This window comes from Protopterus annectens, chromosome 6.part1 (assembly GCF_019279795.1).
Source record: "Protopterus annectens isolate FY-2018-M chromosome 6.part1, PAN1.0, whole genome shotgun sequence".
Classification (NCBI taxonomy): Eukaryota; Metazoa; Chordata; order Ceratodontiformes; family Protopteridae; genus Protopterus; species Protopterus annectens.
In genome coordinates, this window is record NC_056738.1 from 30,863,143 (window position 1) to 30,890,260 (window position 27,118).

A 27,118-nucleotide genomic window follows, 5' to 3' on the forward strand; every position below is an offset into this window, starting at 1 on the left:
ACACGGTCTTAGGGACAAGATCATTCTAAAAGGTATGATTCCTGCTGAGAAGAGGCCCACTTCACAACCTTTATTATCTTCAACTCAACCAGCTTCAGTTTCTCCAGCCAAGAAATCAGAGAAGCCAAAGTCTGTTAAGGAAAAAGACATGCCCAAGGAACTAGAAAGGGAAAAACATAAATCTTTTGTTCCTGAAAAGAGATTGGAAAAGTCAAGAAGGTGGTCTTCGGATCCATCGAATCTTGGGCTGGCTGGCACTGAGGACTCATAGAAAGTCAGATCCGATGAGCTCTCAGATCTAATCACCTATGCCTCATCGTTTCTTACTGGAGCTGGTGAACCCTAGGCTCAGCTTAGCTTTTTTTTTTACATGCGAGGCATTGCTGCAGACCTCCTTTTGTGGCTTTTTCATCAATGCCTTTCCATTCGTCGAGGATCTTAACAAAGTGGATATCGAATGGATGATGTGGAGGTTCCTCTTGTCTCTGATCCAACTAGAGGTTCTCCTGGCACCATCCCCTATAGGTACTCTAGGGATGGATCCTACTATCTCTCTGTTAATTTCTCCTTTCCTGGTCTGACCTTTGGATCTGGTTCCCATGCATTGGAGCCAGCAATCCTTTCGCCTTCAGCTCTGACAGTGTCCGTTACTGTCTCGACTCTGATGATGTCAGATTGGGATGAGTCTCTGAGCTGAAGTCTTCGGCCGGGACTCGGGGGTGGGAGTTGACTCTGAAGCATTCAGATCCGTCTCTTCCTCTCAGGGCCAGGGCTTTCAGTAGCTTGGCTCTGATGTCAGTTTCAGACCAAGGGCAGTTTAGAGTACAAATGATTGCTCCTATCCCTTTTTCAGATTGGAGGGGTGTCACTTCAGCTCTGATTGCAGTCTCAGGTTTCAAAGCATTGGAAAGGCTTCTTGCCAGACCAAGAGAAGGGGGTGTCTCTGTTAAGCTTGGCTCTGTCCTTATTTGACTCTGCCACTGACTCCATGTGTCTGAATCAATAGGCAATCAGCTTCACCTAGCCTGGGAATACCTGATGTTCGGGTTGTCAGTCTGATTCGACTCTTCTCCTGAAGCCCACCTGATAAATGGTCCTTGGAAAGAGATGTGCAAGAGCATACATGTGGACTCCTTCTTGGAGTCAGTCACTGAAGACACGGACTTGGATGATGGTGAAAGGTCCCCACAGTCTCGTCTGGAAAATATCACCTGTAGTGATATCTTAGAATTAACGAAACAGCAAAGTGGTTAGTCCATAGGTATTCCCACTCCTGAAGAGTCTCTGTTCCTTGAGGATTTTGGAGCTTGCTCTTCTGCCTCTTGGGTGGTGCCCTCTGCTGATGACCTCAGATCTGGTAGTGCAGTGGGATTGGAAGGATCCTGATGCAGAACTAATCCTGAAGAAACCAGATAAAAAAATTATTCATCCTAAATACAGGAAGTATTAGAGCAAGGGTCTACCAGTGGACACCAACCACAAGGAAGGAACTCTCTGTGGAGTGTATGACTTTCCATCCCCATAACAGTGAGTCAAGAGCTTTGGACAGGTTCAGGAAATGGATGTATGCATCATTGACCTTTGCAGTTAGGGAGCTGAACTAACTTGCCCATATGACCCATTTTCAGAGGCACTTGACAGAAGAACTTACCAAGTCCCTCTTGGATAACATGCTGTTGGACATCCAGAAAACAGTGTACATCCAAATGTGTAGCCTGCCATCCATGTCTAGTGTATCCATGTGTCTGCTTTCTAATATAGTTGATGGTACAGTTACAGGAGTCATCTGTTGGCTTGCCTAGATGCAGTTATGTGACTTTGGGGAAGGCTTTAAGACTTTCTTCATTGATCTTCCTTTTGATGGTTTGACTCTCTTCACACTTAAGGTTAAGGAAGCATTTGCCAGGAGAGAACAAGATGGTAAGACACTGTCTGCCCTGGTAATCCACTTTTCAACTCCCTCAGGGGACCTTCTGTAGGAGCCTGAGTGGGAGGAAGGCAGTGTTCAGAAAGTCACAGGGTTTTGACCATGATGGTCCAGCAGAAAGACCCTCCCGAGCCGGCAAAGGGGGGGGGGGTTGCAGCTTTAATAGACATCACCCTAAGAGCAGAGGCAGCCTGCAGAATGAGTGATTTCATGGTCCTTTCACTGAGAAATAATATCAGTTGTCTTTAAGGATTGCCCAACTGCCGCACTCTGTGCAGTCATGTTAATGTCTACAAAGAGGTTGCTCTACCTACCAGAAGTAAGGAACCACAAAAAATAGCAACCAAAACTAGTAAAAAAAAAAAAAAAAGCACAGCAGTGTGTAGAATCCCAGGGCGCAAACTTGAATGAAAATAAGCGCTTTCGTCAGGTATAAGAACCAAACTTCTTCAGAAAAAGAAAAAAAGTTATCTGTCCTTCTTATACCATATTTGAAATGATTAAAAATACAAATTGCAACCTGCAGCCCTAAGAGTAACCCTTTGTTTGCCAAAATCTTTAAACATATATGAAAATAAAATTAATTTTTTAAAAACATATAGAGTAAATATATAAAAACTATGTATATGTTTACAGGTGTATAAACAACACATAAACATTAATGCTTACTGACAAACATGAATTTAAAAACTGTACTTGTTATCTTTCAAACTGTTTTAATTTTAAAGTGCTAGGGATGGGAATACTTTTATTCAGCCCAGGGAGGAAAAAACGCCTTCAGATAAGTTTGGATGTTGGACCATGATGCATTTCAAATGTGGTGCAAGAAGGACAGATAACTTTTCTTTCTTATCTGAAGAAGTTTGGTTCTTGTACCTGACGAAAGCGCTTATTTTCATTAAAATTTGTGTACTGGGATTCTACACACTGCTGTGTTTTTTTTTTGTTTTACTACCAAAAGTAAGCCCAGGACTAACCCAAATTAAACAGGATATACAACAAAAGGAAAAAATATGGCAAAATCCAGAAAGGGTAATTCCCATTAAGATAACTCTTTCATCAAACTAAACGAGAGATAATTTGGTCAAGCAAAGCCAACTTTGAGGATAAGAAAGCTTCCCTGGTGAATGATGACTATAAGGCCGCCTTCTACTATGTCAGAAACCTCAGGGGCAGCACAATGTGCTGAACTGATGGTAAATGATGCCACATTAACTGAACTAGTTAGCAGACAAATTCAGTTCCAACTTTACTCCCTTTTCACCTCCAGCCACCCCCCCAATAAATACTCTAAAACATAACCCCTCCAACTATAGCTAGGGAGCATGAACTGGCGGCTCTCGCTAAAGCCAAAAGCATGGCCTCAGTGGCCCCAATAACATTGCAGGATACCTCCTGAACATCTAAAATGTGACTTATCAGGACCCCTGGAGTCATTATTTAACTGTAGTCTTAAAACAGGCTTTGTGCCACATGAATGGGGGACTGCGACAGTTACTCCCCTTCATAAGGGAGGACCTTCAACAGATCCTGGAAACCACAAACCCATTAGTCTGACTAGTCTTGTTTGCAAAGCCATGGAAATTATCAAGAAGGACATAGGAGATCTCCAAACACTGGATCCATCCCAGTTTGGCTTTTTCAAAGGAAGGTCATACTTGCTGAGTCTGGTGGACTTCTTTGAAAAGTTCACTGACAGAATGGATGAGAGGAAAGCTGTGCATGCTGCTAAAGGATTTGATATAATACCCCACTCGGCCATTGTCAGCAAACTTAAAGAACTAGATATACACCCCTTTGTAATACACTGGATAGCTAGCTGGATCACTGGAATTTGGAGTCAATGAGGCCACTTCCACAAGGAGGCCAGTCACCAGTTGAGTCCCCTAGGGCTCTGTGCTAGGCCAACTCCTCTTTAGCATCTACTTCTTGGATGTCACAGCCAGTGTCACAAGCCTCTGGCTAAGCAAGTTAACAGATTGCAAACTGTGAGCAGTCACTGAATCCCCCAGGATAAGAACACCCTTCAGGAAGGTCTAAAACAAACGTTTGGTGTCAAAGCCATGACTTAAATCTCAATACCAAGAAATGCATTCTAGTATCTTTTGGTGAAGTAGGCTATCCAGGTAACTTTCATCAGTAAAACAGAGAAAAAATGAAGCCAGCAACTGGATGGCTGAGAATAATTAATTTATTAATCAGACATTATAAAGACTTCGATCTCACAGATCGGTTTCGGCATAGAGTTAGCTTAGCCTTCTTCAGTGTGATAAAACAGCAAGCAAAATGGAAGTCCTTTAATACAAAAATGTTAATTAGAAGCAAAAATACTCAAACATGATTGGTGAACTCATGAATAAAACATTCAAAGATGTTCATTAAGTCCTAGATAAAAAAGAGCACTTAACTTAATTATCCATTTTTTCTCTTTAGTATTTAATTAATTATGCCAGCCAGATTTCACTGTGCGATCACCTAGAATTTTGTCAATAACAAAAAAAAATGAAACCTTGCTGTAGGGTGTTTTAATGTGTGTTTATAAAGCGCATTACTGGGTTTTTTACATTTAACATCACTTAGATGCTCTGAGATGCGTAACTTGAATGGCCTCGATGTCTGTCTTACATAGAAACAGCGGCAACTGCAGTATACCATATAAATTATCCAGTCACTATTGCAGTTAGCAAAAATTTAATGTCATATACAGTGCTACAATTTCTGCTTGAAAATTCTTTGGTCTTTAAGACATGTTTACAATTAGTACAATGGCCACAAGGTACACATCCAATAAGTTTATCACCCAGCAAAGTGGTTTGTGTAATTTGTAACAACATTGATTGTGAATGGTGTTTGTAATGATTAAAGTAAGTACCTAGGTTTTTACCTTTTCTAAATGAAAAAGAGCAATTTGGAGGTATCACAGAAGACAATGCAGGATCAGCGGACAAAATATTCCAATTTCTTTTAATAATATTAGTGAGTTGTCCAATATTCCTGCCATAGGTGGTAGTAAATCTGAGTGAAGCGGAAGAGCCTGGTTTCTGTTTATAAGTGAGCAGATCATCCCTGCTCAGTTGTGATGCATACCTTTTAGCAATGGTGATATGGCCTGGTTGATATCCCCTATTGTTAAATCTATGTACTAAGTCCTGGCTGTATGAATGAAAAATGTCATTTGAACAATTACGTCTCATACGAATAAACTGAGACTTAGGAATATTCCTGGCGATATATTTTGGATGAAAGCTGGATGCGTGGAGCAAGGTTTTGTATTGTGGAAATTTTCTGAACACCTCAGTGTTGAAGGAGTTATCAGGATTTCTTGTGATCTTAACATCCAAAAAAGTGATAACATTTTGGTCATAATTAATTGTAAAGTGTAACCCCCATTTGTTATCATTCAGATATTCCTCAAATTCATGTAGATATTCAATATCAGCCCTCCACACCATCCAGCAATCATCCAAATACCTATGCCAGATATCAATTTCAGGTAGATATAAGTTGTGCGTATCATCATAGATGATCTGATCTTCATTGTATGCCATGTATAGATCAGCCTAAATGGGGGCAAACGAAGCCCCCATAGCAGTGCCCTTAACTTGTAGGTAGCACTGTTTGTCATAGAAGAACACATTCTTAGTTAGCACATGTTCTGTTAAAATGCTCAAAAATGTATTAAAGCCAGGTTTGTACATATTGCATTTTTCCAACCAGTATTCAATGGCATCCAACCCTGCCCACTGAGGTATATTGGTGTACAATGAACTCACATCAAGGGTGCAAAGCCACCAGTCTTTTTCGATCTGCATGTCATTGATAATACTGAGAAACTGTGTGGTGTCTTGTATTCTGGATCTGACCCATGAGAGTAGAGGTTTGAGATGTTTGGTCAAGTATTCAGACAAAGGTTCAGTAAGAGAGCCAGTACCCGCTACAATGGGTCTACCCGGTGGATGTACAAGATCTTTATGAATTTTTGGTAAAAAGTAGATATATTGCCTGGCTGGATCAGAAATGGTAAGATGTTTCAAAGTATTAGGTGTAATAATACCATTTTCAACAGCCGAATTCAAAAATATATCAATTTGCTGTTTAAGCATAGAAGTCGGATCAAGAGGCATCCTGGTGTAATACCTGGCATCATCAAGCTGTCTATGTGCTTCTTTATCATAATCCGTCCAATTCATCACCACAACAGCTCCTCCTTTATCAGCTTTAATAATTACTATTTTGTTGTTAACAAGCTCCTCCAAACATGCCATATCAAGTTTAAAGATGTTGTTTGGTAAAAGTGATCCTGTATTAGAGCTAAAATGTAGTTCTTTGAGAGTACTATGCTGAAATAAGCTGACTGATGGATGCATGGGAGGCATAAAAGATGAAGGGTGGTATTTGAAACCATCAGTAGATAGGCCAAGTGATTGCCCAAATGATTGTTTGTCCTGAAAAAATAGCTTTAAGTTAATCAATCTACAAAAATTTACTACATCTTGAGCAAAAATGTCCTCTGAAACAAAAAAAACAGGTATAAATGAAAGTCCTTTATTAAGAAGAGTGATTTGTTGCTCAGTTAAAACAGTATCAGAAATGTTACATACATTATCATGAGCATTTATTTGTTCATAAGCATTTCCATTAAGTTCTGTAAGCTTGTGACTTTTGCGGTGTTTTCTGCCCCCCCCCCCCACCTCCTGCATGTCCTAAAGGGTTCCCAAGATTGTTGAGTTTAGGTGAAGTGGAATCCATGGGGTGCATAATGTCAACATCAGTGCCAGAAGAAATATCTGCATCAGTGTTATCAGAATATATATCATGAACATGATGTTTTTTAAAAATGGATCTTGGCCTCTTGCATTTTGGATGAAGGGTTATCAATATTCAGTGGTTTCCCAAACTTAACATATTTAGTTTGTTTAAAGGGTTGCCTTCTTTCGTAATCAGATTGATCACGATTACATTTTTTCAGTTTCCTATTCTTTAGTTGTACTTCAAAAGTGAGGAGGTCAGAACTAAGCTTAGATAGTAGACCTGGAAACGCACTATCATGCTTATAACCCTCACAATCCGCAACAAGTTTACTAACCCTAGGTGACTCCTTATCAATAATTCTAGTGTAGTATTTGGAAAGTGATTCAACAAATTTTAAAGAACATTCCTGCTGAATAGAATACCACTAATTTAACAAAATATCATCAAGGTCTGCTACCAAAGGCTGGATTTTGACCCTCAAGCCTCTTGGGGTTATACCTTTGGTTAAATAAGCTTTAAACAGCTTGAAATGCCATACAAACGACCTGAGCATCCTCATTTGTTTATTAAGTTCAAAGAACAATTTTTCACAACATTGTGACGAATTACCAATGTTCAGGTCATTTGAGCCATGAGAAGATGTCCCAATACCAAATACTGCCAGGTCCTCCCTATCAGAGGACCAGAAAATATATTTTTAAGGTCCATAGTGAATAAACAAACAAATATTGTGTTGGAATTATATCAACTAAGAACTCAACACCACGTCCTGTTTATTAACAAAAATGGACAATAATGGCAATTGTACCAATCACCCTAATTTGTAAATGTAAAAAATATTTTCATATAAATGAGGTCACAAGCCACGTCCAAGTCAGGACAATAATGGTGTGATTATTCACAAAAGCAAAGCATTAACATCATGTTTTATGCTCATCAATAAAACACCCTTACAAATTGATTCATTAGTCAAGGGATCTTGGAACTCATGTAGATAGTAACCTTGCCTTTGACCAGCATGTGTCCAAGGTAGTAAGCAAATTATTTTGTGTTGCTCGACTTACAAGCATGGGCATGTCATCTAAGTCCATAGAGGTCATCACACCACTGTACTTGGCACTCCTCAGACCCATCGTACAGTAAATGCCCCCTTCAGTATGTATTTGACCAGACACATGGCAGCAACTGGAAAGTCCACAAAGGTTCCTTACTGAAAGAATACAGGGAGTAAACACAATGGCCTGCACTGATTGCCTCAGAGCCCTGTGTCTTTACTTGTTGTTATACAGACTTCTGAAAGATGAGCTTTGCTTGGCATACAAAGCATACCTGGACACTGTTTTGATAAATCTTTTGCACATCAGCAAAACAAACTGCATCAGAACTGCATTTTTCTTGTGACATAAATAGGACATGTTGTAGAGAAAGATACGTTTCTCAGAGAATTCCCATTCTCTGGAACAGGCTCCCCATCCATTTGAAGCAGAGTTCTTCTCTATCCCTATATAAGCGCAACTTGGACCAATGGGTTGTTAATCAGAAACTAACTGGTCCTGGTGCCTGTCTCTGGCCAGTAAATCATACCCCATATATATCAAATTTGTGGGTCACATTTGGATTATACGGGCAGGCTTATAAAGGCCCTAGTGGTCGTTAGCCTAGTATACACCTATGGACCTTTGAACCCTTTGAAACAGCAGCCACAGTGGACTTCAAATTTCTTTCTTGGAATACCATTTTTTGGAATACCATTTTTCTGGTGGTAGTTACTTCTGCTAGGAGGATTTTTGAATCCCAACCACTTCCCTGTAAACCTCTATATGTGATTTTCCTTAAAGACAGTGTATGCTTAAAAACGAATTCCACTTTTTGTCCAAAGGTGGCATCCAAAAATGAACCTTAATCAGACAATCCATCTGCCAACAATTTTCCCAAAATGTTCTAACAAAGGAGAATATAATTTGAATTTAACAGATGTTCACAGACAATTCAGATTTTATCTACACTGGATCAAGAACATTTGGAAATCTGATCACCTGTTTGTTGCCTTCTCAAAAGCTAAACGGTCAAAGTTTAAGGATGTTCTTCGTGTTTCACTGTTGCATTCATTTACATTTGGGTAATCTGCTGGCAGGTTGCCCTCAGCTGGCCTGATTAACAAAGTCTTGGGTCTTGCGTTGGTTGCTGTCCCTTCTTCCATGACGTCAGGTCATCAGGGGTATAAAACTTGCAGCCGACGCCATTATATCAGTCTTTCTTGCCTCGTGTTGCCTGAAGCAGAAGCAGTTCGCAAGTGCCGGTCGGCCGACTCCTGAAATTTTCTTTTTCGAGTTTCAGAACCGAAGTCTTCAACTAAAAGCTAAGTACCCCGTTGGGGAAACTTTTTCTTGCTCTTTACCGATGTCAGTAAAAGTTAATAATTGCATTACTTGTGGGAAGCAAATACCTCATAAGGATTTTCATTTGTATTGCATTCCTTGCCTAGGCCCTGACCACAACGTGCCTTGCTGTCGGTTTTGTGCTAAATTTAATCAACGCACGATTAAACATCTGTATAATTTTGCTTCTAAATATTTTTCTCTAGATTTAACTATCCAGATATGTTGTTGGTTAGCAATCCGACTACCGGAATACCTAAAAAGTGCAAAGAAAAAGACAGAGACAGACCGTCGAGGTCCAAAACCGACGACGCTTCTCATAAGCCAGTCGCCGGTTTGCCGGTACTCATTGAGGTGCTTTCGCAGCCCCTGATACCCGCTACTTCTGATTCGCAGGCCTCTACTGAGACCCATTCGGAGTCCGGTATGCCGCAAGATGCTTCAATTATGGAACCCGCGGATGTCTCTACCTTAGATGGGTCCGGAACCGCTGTGCTGGCACCGGCTACTGAGGGTGTTTTCATGCCTACAGATTTGTATATTAGACCAACGCCATCTTCAAAACTAAGGCCAAAATCTAAATCTTTGTCTAAAAAAAAACGACGCCTGGGCCACATGTGCAGGCCCCTATGCCTAAAAAACAAATGATCAAAATGGCTGAAGATTTAATTAGTCTGATCAGGGGTATCCAACCCCCTCCTTCTAAGAGGCCTAGGCAAGACATTGATTATGAATCTTCTGAACAGGATTCTATTTCTTCTGACTCTTCTAATGACCAGGATTTGTCTATTCCTACTTATGAGGGCTCTGATGCAGAGGATTCCATTCCTTCTGCCTCTCCGCCTGAGGATTTTTCCTTTGGGGAAACTTTACATGCCTTAAGGGAACATTTCCACTGGGAAAGTCAGGATTTCTCTGAATCTAAAAAGAGGCTTAGGGATTTTCTTCTACTTCCTCAGCATAGGCCTTTGGCTATACCTCCTGTTCTAGACATTGTTGTTGATGTTTTTTCAGAATCTAGTATGACTCCTGATTCTCTGCCTCCAGCTCCTTGTAAGCCAGACAGATACTACAGGGTTCCTGTCTCCCATAAATTCCTTTTCAAAAACCCAATTGCTGATCCTGAAACCATTTCTCAGGGTCCCAAGGGCATTAAGGCCTCTACAGCTAAAAATCCTACCCCTTCTGATAGAGATTCCAGGACGCTGGATAGATGGGGTAAGAAGGTTTACACATCTGCAACCTTGGCAATCAGGGCTTTAAACTGTCAATTTCATATGCTTAAATATCAACAGCATATCATGGGACTACTTAAACAGAAAATTATGTTAATCTCTGACTGTGTGTAAAATAAAGAATTGCAGGATTTATTGCATTCAGCTGAACAAGTTGGAAAACATACTTTGCAATGTGGTTTTGATTCCTTGGAGGTCTCTTGCAGGGCTGCTGTAACTGGATCTGTGCTAAGAAGGCATGCTTGGCTCAAAGAGCAAACTCTGCCTGACCATGTTAAAGCAAAATTGTTGGATGCTCCTTTACAACAGGACCATCTCTTTGGTAATAAGGCTGAAGAAGTGTTAAAAAATATGGAAGATAAAGCTAAATCTATGCAAACTGTGAAAGATTTCATACAAGTGCAAGATTTAGTAGGCACTGGTCCTTTCCAGTCCCCTCGAGAGCCGCTCAAGTCAAATCAAAACATTTCAAAGGCTCCAGGTTTCAGTCACAAAGGAACTTTTAGAACAAAATAATAGGGTGCCTCCACCTCCTAATCTGGAGGCAACAAGGCACCTCCCTATGGTATACAGTCTCAATGACTTCCCTCTATAGTCACCAAGCACTTACCTCTTAGCCGCCCCTTTGGGGGGAAAACTAACACTTCATGCACGTAACTGGCAACTTATTACCCAGGACAAATGGGTTTTAAATATAGTATCCCAGGGATACAGATTTCACTTCCACATGTTGCCAGTCTCAAACGGATGGCCAGATCTGCCCCTGAATCAACGGGCAGAGGCCCAGAAACAAGTTCTGTCCCTTATGAACATGGGGGCTATTCAACCAGTACCAGAAGAGGAAAAGGGACAAGGTTTCTATTCCAGACTTTTCCTGGTATCCAGAAAAGACATATCATGACGTTCAATTCTGGACTTATCCACTCTAAACACATTTTTGGACATTCCAAAATTCAAGATGCTGACTCTTCAACAGTTACTACTGCAAAGATGCCTGGTTGGTAACTCTAGACTTAAAAGAGGCTTACCTGCATATCCCAGTCAGGGAATCTTGCAGAAGATACCTCCACTTCAAAGCAGGCTACTTGCATTACCAGTTCTCTGCACTGCCCTTTGGCTTATCTACTGCGCCCAGGGTTTTCACAAAGTGCCTGGCACCAGTAATTGCATTTTGCAGGCAAAGAAATATTCAAATACACAAGGAAAAGAAAAATAATCTGGTTCCACACAGCAGTGAAAATCAATATGTCCTTTATTGTAGTAAGATAAGTGTTTTCTCGGAATAATATCCACTTCATCAGACCAACAAAGATAGAATAACAGTTACATTTTTAAACACTAAAACATCCAATCAAAAATCAGAAAAAATTTGCATCCTAGCTAAAAGCCATGTGATAAAATACATCTGTAGAATATAAATATCTGAGCAACATTTTGAGTATTTCAAGGTAGAACATCCAACAGTCCTTTTGATATATGGTCTACTCAAAATACATAAAAATCCTTCAACTCCACCTATGCGCCCTATAGTTTCAGGCCGAGGTTGGGTAACTGAGCCACTTTCTGTCTTTGTAGAAAAGACTTTGCATGCTGCCTTGGCTAATTGTAGCACTGTTTTAAAGGATACTAAGAGTTTTTTTAAATGAGCTATCTAAACAAAATGAAATTATCTTAGGACAATGTTTATTTGTAACTCTGGATATTGAATCATTGTTCACTGTTATAACCAATGAATGGGGAATTGAAAATGTCAGAGAATTACTGTGTGAGAAACACCCCTGATACTTAGGTGACACTTATTTGCACACTTTTGGAAATCATCCTAGAAAACAATGCATTTATTTTAATGATGTTTATTATGCACAAAAAGTTGGCGAAGCTATGGGCACAGCTTGTGCCAATAGCTACGCTAACCTATCCCTAGCTAATTGGGAAGCTAAACATGTACTTTCGAATAATGAATTAACATCAAATGGTTAAACATTTTGTGGATGATATTTTATGTTGTGGCATGGCTCAGAGCAGCGGCTACAAGAGTTTCTTTTATACTTAAATATTTTCTTGAGTTTTACCTATGAATATTCTGATAAAGAAGTAGAGTTTTTGGATGTTAAAGTTGCTAAAAATAATTTATCCACTGTGTCTACTACTTTGTATAAGAAAACTGTTAGAAAGAATAATGTTCTACATTATGGCAGTATGCATCCGAATCATACGAAATTTAATGTGTTGAAAGGACAGATATTTCGAACTATGAAACTTTTTAATGATGATGATAGTCTCATTGTTGCATAACAAACACTTAAGAAGTTTTAGAAAGAAGCTATAGCAGTAAACTTATCGATTCTCAAATAGCAGAAGGATGGTGGCATAGGTCAGGTAAGTGCCAGCCATACTTTTCCCCACTATTATTAACAACAGGGATAATACTGGCAATACTTTCTCAAGTGACGCTTCAACTGATACATCTAGCAATAAACTAAGGATGCCATTGACTTTTGCCAGCAATGTGCATGTAGCATGTGATATTATTAAAAAGAACTGGGATGTTCTGTCTACTGTACATGAGTTGAATACTGTCTTTGGCAGACAGCCAGATTTTGCTTTTAGAAATAATAGATCACTTAAGTGTCAGCTCTGCTATCGATCCTTTAATACTAAATCAACTATAATACCCTGATAGACCTGGTACATATATGTGTAGGAATTGCATGGCCTGTACACATATACACATTGGTAATCATTTCACACATCCCACTTTGGGTTTTAAGCTGGATACTGCTTTTTATGCAGATTGTCGAACAAAAAATGTCTGTTTTTGCTATTGTACTACCTGCTTTTCATTTTACATAGGGAAAACAAACAGGGTGTTTAAGGATAGAATACTTGAATACCTTAGGGATATTAGGAATGTTAAAGAAACCACCGTACTATCCTACATGTAGCTAAAGAGGACAAAGAACATAAATTTAGCTTTATGGTACTAGAGATTCTGCATAGTACCAAGAGAGGAGGTGACATAAATAATAGAACAAACTCTAGTGAACAGCAATGGATTTTGTGCTTTCAAGCTGATAAACCTCCTGGTTTAAACAACAGTTTCCCTGAAACCCTTCCTTAAAGCACGGCCATTAAAGCAGTGATTTCTCTTTTTTAATATTTTATCATATATATTTCAATAGTCCATCTTTTATTATTTTTTACTATTGTATTCTTTACCATTTTTAAGTACATATTCATTTAGTCTGTTTTTATTCAATTTTTTTTTAAAGATCTGTATATTCTACAGATGTATTTTATCACATGGCTTTTTAGCTATGATGCACATTTTTTCTGATTTTTGATTGGATGTTTTAGTGTTTAAAAATGTAACTGTTATTCTATCTTTGTTGGTCTGATAAAGCGGATGTTATTCCGAGAAAGCGTTTACCTTACTACAATAAAGGACATAATTGATTTTCACTGCTGTGTGGAGCCAGATTATTTTTCTTTATCTTGTATTCTCTGGTTTTTGCATCTGATTCCTTATTTGGTTCAAGGACTGTTTTCGTTTGGTAAATATTCAAATATATCCATACCTGGACGATTTCCTAATTCAGGCAGAAAACAAGGACATTCTTCTAAAGCATCTGGCGTTTGTAAAAAGGGTTCTAACTTGTCTAGGGTACACCATAAACTAAAATAAATCACAACTGGTACCCCCTTAAAAAATTACATTCCTGGGTGCAAGCTTGAATACAACTGCTCAAATGACTTACCTTATGCCAGAAAAGCAAATCCAATTGATTGACTTACTTCAAACAGGTGGCCACAAAAACCCAGCTATCTGCAAGGCAAATTCTGCAGGCCTTGGGGTTCATGGCCTCCTGCATTCTTCTAATTCCATATGCAAGACTGCATATGAGGAAACTTCAGTGGTACTTTAAAAGTTTATGGAGTCAGCATTGTCACAGCCTGGAAACAATGATTCCTACTATACCTTGCCTGCAACTGGAGTTCCTATGGTGGGCAGAGGCCTGCCACCAAAACAAGGGACTGCCATTCACTCCACCCCCTACCGCCCAAACCCTAACAACAGATGCATCAGACTATGCTTGGGGGGCTCATCTGGCAGGGAAGTGCATTCAGGGCAAATGGAGCCCAAATCAAATGCACCTACTAGCTGTACAGAATGCTCTGACAGCCTTCAAGGACTACCTTCATCCAAGACAACTAATGAAAGACAGACACCACCACAGTTATGTGGTACATAAACAAGCAGGGGGTTACACATTCCTACCCCCATTGCAGACTAGCCATGGTATTGTGGAACACGCCCTTGACCTGTCAGATACAACTACAAGCTCAATTCTTGCCAGGAAAGCAAAATACTCTGGCAGACAAACTAAGCAGAAATCTTATGGACCCACATGAATGGAAACTGGAACCACAAGTTTTCAACATGGTGACACGCAAATGGGGAAACCCAGACATAGATCTTTTTGCCTCACCCCAGAACTATCAGTTGGACAAATTCTGCACAAGAATTCATCACAAAAAAGCTTGGAAAGTGGATGCTATATCATTCAGCTGGAAACACCTATCAGTCTATGCTTTTCCCCCTCTGCCTCTGCTCTGTAAAGTTCTACTAAAAGTCAAACAGGACAAACCAAAAATGATTCTGATAGCTCCAGACTGGCCTCGCCAACACTGGTACCCACTCCTGCGCAATGTGTCACACCTTCTTCCATGGCACCTGCCTCAGACACCTTACCTATCGTCTCAGCAGAACTACCAAATTCTGCACACTCAGCTCCAGACTTTGAATCTTGCAGTGTGGCTGATCAACTAATTTCACCCTTGGCATCCCTCAGCAAACCAGTGATGGATGTAATTTTGGAAGCTAGAAGGCCTAGTACTAGAAAATGTTATGCTAACAAATACAAAAGGTTCTGTGCCTAGAACCAATTACAAGGAATAAGCACAGCAATGTCCAATATTCCTCAGATTCTGCAATACTTAACTGAGATGCATCACAAGGGTTTATCTTTTTCTTCCATAAAAATCCATGCCTCTGCCATTTCAGCTCATTACAACACAGAACCTCCCCTCTTCTCTCATCCTCTGCTAAAGCAGTTTCTCAGAGTGGCCAAAAATTTAAGACCTCCCAGGAGAGCACCAACTCCTGCATGGGACCCCAATTTTGTTTTGGAAAAACTCACTGTCCCTCCTTTTGAGCCAGCTGCTACTGCAGACCTAAAATTTCTCTCCTGGAAAACAGCTTTCCTTTTAGCAGTCACTTCAGCTAGAAGGTTTTCAGAATTACAGCCTCTTATGGCAGTGGAGCCTTTCATTATTTTTCATCCGGACAGGGTGGCTCTCAGGACCACTCCATCTTTCATGCCTATGGTGGTATCCAGTGTGGCTGTTAATCAGGCCATTCATCTGCCAACTTTCTTTCCCAATCCACAGAACAAGGGTGAGCAGATTCTGCATTCATTGGATTTTCACAGACGGCTTAGATTCTACTTAAACAGGACAAAATCTCTAAGAAAATCTGAACAATTATCGGTGGCATTTGCTGCAGGGGCAGAGGGAAAGGCTATTTCAAAGCAGACTATTTCCAAATGGATAAGCCATTGTATTCGTTTCTGCTGTATGCACCATGGTAAACCTATCCCCAAGGGGATCAGGTCTCATTCCACCAGGGCTGCATCTACTTCTGCAGCCTTTCTCAGAGGGTTCTTACCAGAGACATTCTAGAAGCTGCTACCTGGAGCTCAGTTCATACATTCACCAAACATTACCATTTACCTCTCTTCTCTAAATCCAGAGCTGGCTTTGCCACTGCTGTCCTGCAGGGCCTTATAGCTGCTCCTAATGCTGTATAAATCCATCCTCCCAACCATAGCTTTGGGATTCTACCCAAATGTAATGACTGCAACAGTGAAACACGAAGAACATAGTACATTTGTGTACACTTACCATAAATGTAGATGTTTGAGTGTATTCACTGTTGCAGTCTTGGCTATCCACCCTCCAGCCCCCTGTTTCTCTTACTATACCTCTCCTTTCTGTTACTATGCTTAAAAGCCTTTTTGGGTGTTTTTGCTTTTGTTTGGCGGTATATTTTTTGTGTTTTAAATTATATACTTATATATATTTTTGCTCCCCATTTGGGGGGCACCTGACATCTGGGGCAAGAAATACTGATGTAATGGCATCAGCTGCATGCTTTATACCCCTGACGACCTCACGTCATGGAAGAAGGGACACTGTGGTGTGATCTCTGAGTTGGTATATTTAAGTAGGGTGGTGAAGCCCCCCCCCCACTTCAGTTTGTTTAAAGTGAAATTTTTTTTTTTGTCATGGAACAGCGATTTTTTTTCCCTGGGATATACCAGGATTTTGGATAACTGTTTTGATACTGAAAGGACAGCTCTGATTAGGCTGTTCTCCTAGCAGGGGCGGCTCCTGCTATCGGACTGCCAGACTGCAGCCCTCCAACCTAGAAAAAGAAAAGAAAAAAAAATCTGTGAAACAAAAAATCGAGTCCTGACTCCTCTGCGCATGTGCGGACACATTAGGGAACTCAGACTGCCTTTATCAGCAGTCCGAATGCAGACAAAGAGGTACCCAGCAGTCTGTACTGTGAGATACCCAGGAATCTGTGCGGTGACGACCGCACAGAACAGAGGAGCTCTGGACTGCTTGCAGGGCCAATGAGGGGTGAGCTGAGAGCTCTCCCTGGGATTTCGCTGCACAGGCTTCGTGAGTGGATTATACTGCTGAACAAATGGTCGCTGGATGGGCTTCATACACATGGAGTATGTTCGTGAAACAGGTAGGTGAAGGGTTCGTACATGAAACGGGTAGTGTGTGTGTGTGTGTGTGTGTGTGTGTGTGTGTGTGTGTGTGTGTGTGTGTGTGTGTGTGTGTGTGTGTGTGTGTGTGTGTAGTTGATGAGACACCCTGACCCCATGCAGATAATGGGAGAATGGGGTTGATGATGGTGGTGATGATCAATGTACTAACAAAATTCAGTTATTTGTCAATGATATATTGCATTAACATACACTTTCTGAAGGATATGACTTCTGAAACTACAATGTATGCTATTATTATGTGACTGCAATCCTTAGTTAGTGATCTGTCAGATATATGCCCAAATAATATGAGGAAAAATCTGAACAGTCTTCAAAATTCTGAGAGGTATAAACAAGTTGCATTTAGGAATACTTGCAAAATCAAGTCATGAGAAGTTGTTTTCCTACAAAGAGAACACAGTGAGCAGGTGGGTGGGCACAGTATCAAATGGGATTTACCAATAACTAAAACTGCTTAGGTGTTCAGTGCAGTGCAGTAGATTCAAAGTCATTCTGTTGTTACAATGAAATATGCAATATTAGTTGAAAAGTGGAGATGGAATTAAGGAGATTAAGGAATGTCCAGTTACTGCATATTTAGTTTTATAGATGAAATAAAGAAAGGCATGAAAATACCTGGTGGTGTACCTGATGGTAACACTTCTCGAAAAGTTATGGTGAAATGTGTAAAAAAGGCAGAGTGATAATGGAAGACAAGGCAAAATAAAAATAAAAAATAATGAAGTGCAGTACCAGAAATGAAGCATAATAAGAAAGCATGAGAAGAGATGCATGCTGTTAGCTCTTTTGTATGATAAGAAACAAAAAAGTAACAAATTTACACAGTGAAGCAGATAAATTCTGTGTGGTCATTATGGTAGAATGAATTTATTTAGTGTCTGTGACAGCAGATGTGGCACACATCTCTGAAATGCAAACAGTGAGAAAAATAAGTTGCTTTGCAGACAAGTTTGTCACGACTGCCAAAGAGTAAGTTGTAAAAATAAGTGTGGAGGGGGGGAGGGGGAGTCGTGGAATAGGGAGGCGAGGGGATAAGAAAGGGGTAGCATATATGGCTATGAAAGGGGAGGATAGTTCTTTTTGGCACTGCAGAATCAGATTGCGTAGAAAGTGTAGTGTACAAGATGATCAGCTGGGGCAGTAGGTAGTTAGGTCCCAGGTATTTGTGCTGGAAAAAAGTAAGTTGGGTTATGATTTGAGAAGACCGGTGTTATTTTATGTAAACAAGTTTTTAATGCTTATTATGGATTGGGTCAATGTGGGGAGTTGCTAGATGTAGGGTAGCTGGTGGTGAATGGGTCACAGGTTTAAAAAACTGAAATGTAAGGAGTTTGGTTTTATTTTATTTTTGCTAAGTGCAGAAAGTTTATATATATATATATGTATATGTATATATATATATATATATATATATATATATATATATATGGGTCCCCTTTAGTAGATCAAACTTTTACAAGTTCAAACCTCATATGGCCGAGACCATATGTTCAAACTTGTAAAAGTTTGATTGGACTGAATGGAATGTATATCTCCGTACAGTGCGGAATGGGAAGATTTCCCTTTTCCACAATGTAGTGCAATGTTGGAGTTGGTATATTTAAGTAGGGGGTGTGTGGGGGATGCAGGGAGGCGTAGCTACAGATGTTTAGTTTTGTTTTTCATTGTTTTTTTTTCTTTTTTCTTCAGTGTTCGAACTTTTACAAGTTCGAACATATGGTCTTGGCCATATATGGTTCAAACTTGTAAAAATTCGATCTACTGAAGTAGATCCATATATATATATATATATATATATATATATATATATATATATATATATATATAAAATGGAGAGAGAGAGACAGAGAGAGATAAAAACTAAGGGAAATGGGTAGCACTGATTTTGTGTATTTGGAAGGTTGCTGACAAATCAGGTTGTGTTGGAGGAGGGATGGCATGCATTGGTGTAGGGTTGATGTAATTGTTGAGGTTTTCATTCACAGACATAAGGTACAGGGTTTGATTATGACCTCTGGTCACTGCCTGGTTATTGGCTAGGCTTGTAACAGTTTACAGACTGATTACATATTATTTACCTATGAACACCATGGTAGTTTACCTGTAAAGAACATTAGGAGGTGGAACTGAAGTATCTGTCATAGGTTATGGCTGTAGTTCTCAGTTTTATTAGATTTGTGTATATTAGGAGGAGAAGAACAAAGATATGAGGTGAGACTCTAGATGGGATGCAGGGATATGCACAGTGATTTTTTTATTTAAAAAATGCTTACAAACACCCCCCCCCCACACACACACACACACATACATGTATATGTGTGTGTGTGTGTGTGTATGTATATCTTTATTTATAAACAGATCGCACTGCATATTGTGATTTATTTGGGAGAGATTATTAGGAAGGTGTGTTGATACACAAATCTGCCATGCAGATGGGGGTGTTTGATGCTAGCTAGTTAGTATGAAATCTGTTTTTGTTTCCTTGCAGCGTTGTTTTGACTAGATGTCTTTGGGTGCATGTTAGGTGTAATGTGTGAGAGAGCATAGGTCAATGGTAGGAGCGCAGTTAAAGGACGAAATAGGGAATAAATATACAAGAGAACACATGGAGGCAATTGGTGGGTGCGTAAAATGCCCCAGTTGCTATGTACTGGTGGCTAGAGAGAACAAATGGTGGGTAGAGATACTCAAGCTTGAACCCTGTACCTTTGATGCAGGTGGCAAAGACCTGAATTTCCTATCCACCACCATTTCTAAAAAAATTTGCAGATTTTGCCTCATATTTGTTCTGTTCCTCATAAAATCTGTGGTTTCTGTATCTACATTTTCCTTGCAAAGTCTGTAGTGCAGTGGTGCACTGGTAGCATTGCTGCCTGACAGCTACATGTTCTCTGGTTTGATTCTTGGCTGGGGTGCCTTCTGCGTAGAGTCTGCATGTCCTCCCATCTTATAAAGATGTGTTTGGAGTTTCTCCCTGCTCTGCTGAAAATTGTCTTTTGTTCCAAGTCAGAGTAGTTTCCTGGGTAAATGTTTAAAAATAACAGGCATTTAAATTTCAGACTTCATATTCTTCAGAAAGTACATGGTAACACAAAACTGTTTATTCTAGCAGATGTGTAAGTTTATAACATGGATATTTGAAAGTTGTCCCTATTTTTGGGACTGTATTCCCCCATTATTGGCTTTGTCCAGGTATTTTGTGCTAAGGTTGAGAGCTATCTATGGTGAGAACTGAATTCATTGAATGTTTGGGGGCTGTATCCCCCCCCCAAACACTACTGGCTTTGTCCACATGTTTTTTGCTAAGAGGTTGAGAGCTATGGTGAGAACTGAATATGTTTGGGGGCTGTATTCCCCAATTATTGGCTTTGTTCAGGTGTTTTGTGCCAAGAGGTTGACAGCTATGGTGAGAACTGAATTCACTAAATAGTAGCCATTTAAGTGTCTTCCTCTCTTTCACAAAACAGCTGATTTGGCATAGTGGTATGTTTCTCTGACTGTTTTGCACAGGGTCCCCTGGGTTAAAGACATGGCAGTGAAATGTATGGTGGTGACACAGCATTTTATTCTAGCAACTGTCCAACATTGTACAAGCAATGTTTAAAATGTGTCCCTGGTTTTTGGGCTTTTAGACTCTCCCCCCAATAAATTTCAACTTTTTCCAGATTTCTTGTGCTGCAAAGTTCAGAGATACAACTCTGTGTCGAGTAGATTTTACAAGGAGCTGAGAGCTGCAGGGGAACAAAACTTTAGTGCTGCTTATTCTGAGTCTGCTTGCATTGTTAATAGCACAACAGGTAGTGTACTTGCTTTTGATGCAGAAAGTTGTGGGTTCTACTCCCACAGTAGATAGATGCATTGCTGATATTGTACTGTGTTGTAAAGTGGGTGGATGCTGCAGTCCTTTTTGGCAAAGATACCTAGAGTAGTAACTATGAACCTGTTATCAGTTTGCCATACAGTCCCTATTCCGATATTACTAGCTTATCATTTTTTTTAATGCATGCAACATAGGCAATTTATTCTTCAAGGGCAACAGGCACTTTATTTGTAGATGAATAAACAATGACATATAAAGTTGTTTGCTAGCAGCAACCTCTTCATTGTTACAGATTTATTTAATGTGGAATTATTTAGATGACTTTTACACTTCAGAGATTGTGCATATCTACTGATACTGGTGGACTGTAGAAGGTTGAGTAGACTTTTATGATGGAAATGTTCTGAATCGGGTAGTTTTGTCATTGGTGCATGCATTTTGTTTCATTGTTTACTAATGTTCAAAACAATAAATTTAAAATGCGCTCTAACAACTGTAATGTATTGTACAAGGAATACAATTTAATACAATCGGGAAGGTGTATCAAAGAGCTTGTGTATGTTTCGTGTTCAAGGGGCCTATGATTTGAAAACAGCCCAAAGTTAATTTTTATCTGCCACTGGCAAAATGTATTTTCTTTGAATGTGGGTTTCAATGCTGTTTCACTGCATGTGAGTTTCAAGGGCAGAGAAGTTTTAATGCTAAGTCTGTTTTCATTGTGAGACTGCATTGCTTTGTTTAACAGATATCTATTGGGGTTTGTGCTGTAAAAATGCAAAATAAAACTTTCAAATGGAATCCAAATAATCGCAGAAGTAAAGTAGTATGCCCATTACAGTGTTTATGGTAAATGGGGCAAAATAACCAAGAAATGGGACACTGGAATGGTTGCAGGGGGGAGGCTCCAATCGACCATGATTTTGAGAGGGGAAGGGCAGCAAACTCAGACAGCCCTGGCTGAACTATACCCCTCAGCTGTCCATATTTTTGCAGAATGAATAGATATTTGCGTCTTATTTTTGGTTTGTTCCTCATAAAATGTGTTGTTTTCTGGCAAATCATTTAGGAATGAAGTCACTAAGTGACAGACATTGAGTTTTACAGCATAACCTTCAGAAAAATGCATGCTAAAGCAAGACCTGTTATTCTATCAACTGTCTTAAGTTTATACAAGAGCAATTTTTAGTAGTGTTTGTATGTTCCCCCAATATATTTGGCCTTGTCCAGATTTCCTGCATTAACAGGTTGAGAGGTATGTGCAAATAAAATTGCTTTATAGAATTAGGCATATCCAAACCTCTCAACTGTCCCCGATTTTGGCTCAAAATGTTGCTCTTCCCCTAATAATCCCTCTGCAAAATGGAAATTTTGGAAGAAAACATGGAGGGTTTACAATTAATAAATAACTGTAATAATCAGTTATAGATTACTTTTATTTCAGAAATGCATGTAGATTCTTTTATTTTGTCAGCTGCTCAAGTTAGCAGTACTAATATTAAGTGTCCCTTCTTTGACAGGTTTCCAGCTGTATTGTGTGGCTATTTTATATTTTTGCATCACATTTTTGGTCCATTTTTCATAAAATTGTGTTTTTTTTTGGCAAATTAGTGGCAAATCATTAAAGACTGAAGTTAGAAAATAATGAAAGACATTTGAGCTTCAGATTTCGTACCTTTCAGAAAATTCATACAAATGCAAGACCTACTACTCTATTATCTTTCTAAGTTTATAAGAGCAATATTTTAAAAATGTTCTTAGTTTTTCGGCCTTTGTCCCACTTCTATGTAGGGCTTTGTCCAGATTTCTTGCTCTGAGGTTGAGAGGTATGACAAATGTGTCAGGGCCATCGCAGTCAGAGACATTTCAAGTTGTGACAAACTTGTTGCACTCCACTTCCCCATGTAGTGACTCTGGATGTGTCCAAGCAAGGCAAGGAGCAGTTATGCAGTGTAAATGTGCAGACTACCACCCCCCCTCCCCATCCAAGGTAAACACAAGCACTACAGTGGCTTTTCATCTGTCATTGATTTTTATTATTCAGAAAGTGCCTTTTGCTCTGTGTTTAAGTAGCAGTGCTTTAATGATCATCAGGTAAGCTTGTCTGATATTGTAAGATGCAAGTAAGTTTTAATAAGCAGTATTGCCAACATTGAAAGCCTTTCTGTTGTTGCCATGCAGAGAATACTTACATAACTAGATAATGTATAAGCCTTGGGTATTGAAATGCATATGACAGTATTTGTAATAAAGGCCAGGATTAGATTATGTTAAGCTCATTACAGGCTTTACCTGCAAACTGAACAGAATGCCATTCTATCATGTGTGGTCCATATCCTGTGCAGTAATCCTTTAAGCAATATATGTTGAGCTTGTTTATTGTTTACTTTTCATTTTTTACTTTGATCATGTTTTCCCCATGAAACAAGTAGATAGTTGTCAGGCAGCAGGTCGTTTTTGGATAAGAAACAATGTTAAGTTGTCAATCTCGCCTTCATTCTTGCTTGATGGGTTCGGAGCCGATCCTCGGCTCCGACTCGGCACTTGCTTTAGCTCGAGAACTCCTTTTACCAGCTCGAGGCAGCCCCATATCCCATGATGCAAGGCAGTAAGTACCCAGATCTCGTTTGCCGCTTCGCTTGGGAGGTCTTCTCTTTACCAGCTCCTGGTAAGTAGTTCACATTTGTGATTTTTCAAGCCCCTTTTAGTTTAAAACTAATTTTTTGATAGTTTAAATTTATTTCTACCCTTTTTCTGACAGAAATCCCTGTCTCTTTTAATTTTTGTTAGTCAATTTTCCCTATCCCATCCCCCCCCCTGTTAGGGTGTGTGTGTTGGTGTTTTTATAAAATACCTCTTGGTATTTTGTTTAATTTAATTTTGACTGGTGTGTCTGTGTGTGTTGTGTTTCGGCACCATGTCAAAGGAGAGGGTTTCAGGTTTTAAGAAGTGTGACTCGTGCTGTCAGAAGATGTCTCTGACAGACGGTCACACTTCTTGCCTGTATTGTTTGGGCCCTCTTCACCTGCAGGACTCCTGTGCTATTTGTCACTCCTTCAGCCAGAGAGTCCTGCAGGAGAGACGCAATGTTGATTCTCAGGGGTCTTCTTAAGCCGGAGGGCTCTCCGGCTAAGTCGGCTCCACAAAATCAACTAAAACTGCCAAGGCCCAGGCTTCTGTTTCTAAGCCTGCGGCCTCGGCTCTGACTCGTATTGAGTCGAGATCGGCTCGCTGGAGCGATTCTGATCCACAAAGCTTTCGGCGCCGATGGCTATCGGTGCCGAATCTGTTTTGACCACTTCGATGTCAGCTCCGATCGGCTCCGACACCCATGTGGCACAGGCATCGGTGTCGGCTCCGATCGGCACCGACACCGTTACTTTGGTAGCTGTATCGGCTCCGGCTGGAGCCGATACATCGAGACGTTCTGTCGGCTCCGAGAAGTCGGTGCCGACAGGATCTGTAGTATCGGCTCCGGTGGCCCCTTCCCGGAAGAGGGCGGGGGCTCCTTCCTTGGGGCCGGTACTTTCGGCTCCCGCCTCTTCTATCGGAACGGAGCCATCGGAGCCGATCTTCAAGGTCATCCAGGTTGTCAGATCATGACCTAGAGAGAGTGGTCAGTAGATTACTCAAGTCACAGGTACTGGCCCAAATGCTACACAGTCCGTCTCAGCAGACGACTGTTGGTCCACACCCCGTTACAGTTCCTCCTTCAACTCTACCCCAGAGCTTGGAGTTGGAGTCTTCGGGCATGGTTACTGCTACGGCTGGAGGACGGATACCCCCTTCTGTTCCTTCAGCCCCTACTCTTATCTCCTCTTCCTTAGAGGGATTCGTGGTCGGGCTTCCATGGTCTCCTCCGAGGGGGTGAGTGGCATCGGACCCTTGTCCGAGCCCGCTCTTCCCCTTGGAGCCTCGGCCTTGGTGAGCTCGGCTCCGACATCTGCCTCGGAGACTTCCTTTTCGGTGGTTCCTGGAGTTCCTAGGTCTTCGGAGCGGGTTCTCTCGGACCTGCCTGGGAGGGGAGCATTCGAGGTGATGAAGAGTGTACTGGCCACTGGTATCAGTCAGCAGTCTGTTCCCGTAGCTCCTCCCTCTGTGGTACCTGTTGACATCTCTGCCACTTCTCTTGCTACAGGACCCAGAGATCCTCCGCCTCAGGTTTCCCCATTGGGAATTTCCCCCTCTTCCGAGGATTCTCCTGATGTTTCGGGAGATCCTCCTAGGAAGAGGACTTGTAAGAGGAAGCATGTAGACTTCCCCGAGTCTGTCACTTCGGATACTGACTTTGATGAGTCAGAGGGATCCCCTAGATCCCCCTCTGAGGATGTCTCCTTCTCAGACATCCTAGAACTTCTCATACAGAGGGGAAACTGGCCCACCAACAATCCCTCTGAGGATGAGTCAGTATACCTAGAGGCGTTTGGATCTCGGCCCTCCACCTCCTGGGTGTCTCCGCCTTTCGACCCCCTTATGCAGGTTATTGCACGAAAGGCGTGGACAGCTTTTGACTCTGTAGAGCCAGTCCCTAGGAGGCCTTCTAAATTTATCACTGCCCCTAGTGACAAACAATTCCTAACCAAGGGTGTCCCCGCTGATGCCATGGTGGTGGCTGCGGCCACCAAAAAGGAACTTGCAGATCCTTCCGTGCCCGTCCATCCTCCTAATAAGGACTCTAGGACCATGGATAGGTACGGCAAGCGGATGTTTTCCTCAGCGACCTTTGCTATGCGTTCGCTGAATTATCTTTGTCACTTCACCAGACTCCAGAGAGATATCCTGAAGGAGCTGGGAGAAGTAGTTCAGGATCCTACAGCTGCAGGGGCTCAAGAAAGATTGCTCCGCAGCTAGGAACCCAAAATTCCATTCCTAACTCCTCCATGCGGCTAATATCTTATGCTGGGGATGGAGCAGTAGAGCCGCAGGCACAGGTGTGGCTCTTAGACGCCAAGCCTGGATGCGGCTATGTGATTTTATGGATCCCTTTAAGGCGTCCTTCACAAATTCTCCCTTTGATGGGTCAGCTTTGTTTGGCCCTCAGGTGAAGGAGACCTTGACCAGGTGTGAGCAGGACGGCAAGACTCTTTCTGCTGTTGGAGTCCGTTTTCCACCCCTTCTAGGCCTTATCCCAAAGGACAGAAGGGTGGTAAGATGTGGTTCCGTAAATCCCAAGGAGTCACGCCGGATTCACGTGGTCAGTTTACCCCTAGAGGCAGAGGGGGTAACAACAACAGACGCCGCTCTAGAGGCAGAGGGGGTCCGAAGAACCAGGGAAACAGGGAGCCTCTCTCTGATAAGCCCTTTCAGCATCCCTGAGGTGTTGCCCGGCTGTCCCTCCTTGGAGGCAGTCGGGGGAAGATTATCACTGTACCCAGAAGCCTGGCATTCCCTCACTCAACAAGATTCCGAATGGTCACTCTTCAGTCAATTCTGCCCTTCTTACAGAAGGACAACTGGATGTGCTCAATAGATCTTCAGGATGCGTACTATCACATCAAAATTCACAGACGCTCCAGGAGATTTCTCCGCTTTCGGCTGGGGTCCAGTCACTTCCAATTCAGAGCCCTGCCCTTTGGTCTCACTACAGCCCCCAGAGTGTTCACCAAATGCATGGCAGTGGTCACGGCTCACCTGAGACGTCAAGGATTCCAGGTGTTTCCGTATCTCGACGACTGGCTCCTGTCAGCCACCACCAGGCATCAGCTTATACAAGCCAGGGATTACACAATAGACCTTTGTTCTCATTTGGGCATCTCAGTCAACTTCGAAAAGTCATCCTTATCGCCCTGCCAGTCTATTACCTTCATAGGCGCAAACTTAAACACTGTTCGGATGTCAGCTACCCTTACAGAACAAAGAGTTTCAGACATTCAGACTCATGTCAGGATCATTCTGGCCAGCAAGAAAGTACAGGCCAGAATGGTTCTAAAGGTATTAGGTCTCATGGCTGCGGCCATTACTCTTCTTCCCCTGGCTCGATTCTACATGCGCCTCCTTCAGTGGATGCTGTTCACTCAGTGGTCATACCAGCAACTCCCAATGCGTCACCAGATTCTGGTGACACAAACATGCAAAGAACATCTTGCTTGGTGGATCACATCGTCTCAGGTTCACCAAGGCAGGTGCTTTGTACCTCCGTCCCC

At 41.3% G+C, this 27,118-nt stretch overlaps 1 protein-coding gene across 1 annotated transcript in view; it reads left to right on the forward strand.

Moving 5' to 3' along the window:
- The window catches only part of LOC122805249 (golgin subfamily A member 4-like), a 760,109-nt gene that overhangs the window by 375,565 nt on the left and 357,426 nt on the right, over positions 1–27,118 (forward strand). The window lies entirely within an intron of this gene.